Source organism: Cyrtonyx montezumae, unplaced genomic scaffold (assembly GCF_038088225.1).
Source record: "Cyrtonyx montezumae isolate F1298 unplaced genomic scaffold, pur_monq_1.0 scaffold_14, whole genome shotgun sequence".
In the NCBI taxonomy this organism is placed as follows: domain Eukaryota; kingdom Metazoa; phylum Chordata; class Aves; order Galliformes; family Odontophoridae; genus Cyrtonyx; species Cyrtonyx montezumae.
Window position 1 is genome coordinate 3,877,627 of NW_027071870.1, and position 1,813 is coordinate 3,879,439.

Consider the following 1,813-nt stretch of genomic DNA (forward strand, 5'->3'; position numbering starts at 1 on the left):
AAGCTGGATCTCTCTTGCAAAACACCACAGAAAAAATGTTTCTACTTGTAGAAACATCATTTGTCAAAAATGATAGATAATAATGTAAAGCCAAGAGGACTGAACTTGCTTGATACTTGATGTTCGCTTGCAACATTCTTTACAACTGACCATATTTGTAATGCTTTTCTTTCTACCTGATTGGTAGAGTTTTAACTTCCACATTCTGTCTAGGTTACACCAAAACTAGTTACTACAGACATGATTAAATAGGTTCAAACTTGGAAGAAAAATTGTAGACTTCTATTTTAAGGAGAATGGCTATCTTTTGGCTTATGAGAAATAGGTCAACTAAAATGTTCATGCTCTGAGCATTTTGGTACCCTTTGGACTCATACTTTCCCCAGGAAGAGTGGGGATGGCTGAGATTGTACACTTCCTTTGTTTGCCTAACTTTGAGAGATCCCACACCAAATTGCTCTTAGCATGTACAAGCATTTCAAATGCATGCATGTGTGTACATATGGGCTTGTATTGCTATAAGAAATGGCAGTTTCTTACCCTGCCACTGGCATAGTGGCAGTATAGCCACAGATATTGAAGTTATCATTTCCAAAGCTTTCTAAGTAGGACAAATGTTTAGAACTGATAACACACTGTAGTATCAATATAATTTTTCAATTTGAGCAAAAATCTTTTATTATTTATATTCTACATGTGCCAAAAATTAAAATAATTCTTTTAACAGGATTTACCTTTCAACTAGGGACAGAGGAGACGGTTGAAGAAGGTTTTGATTTAAAAACATCTTAAATATTTTCAGGCTGGCAATCAGTGTGTGATAACTATGGCCACCTGTTCAGTATTTATAGCAATTAGAAATCTTACTGCAATTAGGACTCATTATTACTTGGGACTGAATTGTCAGGCAAAGCCACCTCTATTTCTGCTAATATTTATTGCTTCCATAAATAAGAATTTTCTCAGGGATGCTCATTTTGTACATTACAGGATCTCAAATTTATGTATTTGTGGGAGTCTCTGTGGCGCAATTGGTTAGCGCATTCGGCTGTTAACTGAAAGGTTGGTGGTTCAAGCCCACCCAGAGACGAGCCAATCTTTCTGTGCTGGGTTGTATCAAAAAGGCAGCAGCCAGCAATACAAGAGAGAGGTGATTGTCATTGTTGCTCTCTACTCTGCTATAGTGAGTCCCCAAATAGAGTTCTGCTCCTGGCTTGGGGTCCCCAGCACAAGAAAGATGTGGAGCTCTTGTTTTGGAGAGAGGAGGGCCAAGAGGTGATTGTCATTGTTGCTCTCTACTCTGCTATAGTGAGTCCCCAAATGGAGTTCTGCTCCTGGCTTGGGGTCCCCAGCACAAGAAAGATGTGGAGCTCTTGTTTTGGAGAGAGGAGGGCCAAGATTATGATCCCTCTGCCTAGCACACTTCTCCTATAATGACAGGCTGAGGGAGCTGGGCTCTTGTTGAGTCTGGAGAAGAGAAGGCTCCAGGGAGACCTCATTATGGCCTTCTAGTACTTAAAGGACGTTTATAAGCAGGAGGGAAATTAACTTTATGCACAGGTAAATAGTGATAGGGCAAAGGTTAACAGTTTTAAAGAAAGGAGACTAGATGTTAGGGGTAAGTTTTTCACAGAGAGGAAGACATTGGCACTAGTTGCCCAGAGAGATTATGGACACCCAACCCCTGGAGGTGTTCGTGGGCAGGTTTATGGCCCCCCCACCTTTGTACATTTCTGCATCACCTCGGGTGGTATGGAATAACCCCAGGCCTACTTCAGGACACCTGTCTTGTTTCTGCCTTGCACCTTGCCCC

At 41.1% G+C, this 1,813-nt stretch overlaps 1 non-coding gene across 1 annotated transcript; it reads left to right on the plus strand.

The window, feature by feature from the left end:
* Positions 1 to 1,016: 1,016 nt before the first annotated feature.
* On the plus strand, positions 1,017 to 1,090 carry TRNAN-GUU (transfer RNA asparagine (anticodon GUU)). The gene has a single exon. It is a non-coding gene; the product is annotated as a tRNA-Asn (tRNA).
* Positions 1,091 to 1,813: the final 723 nt, after the last annotated feature.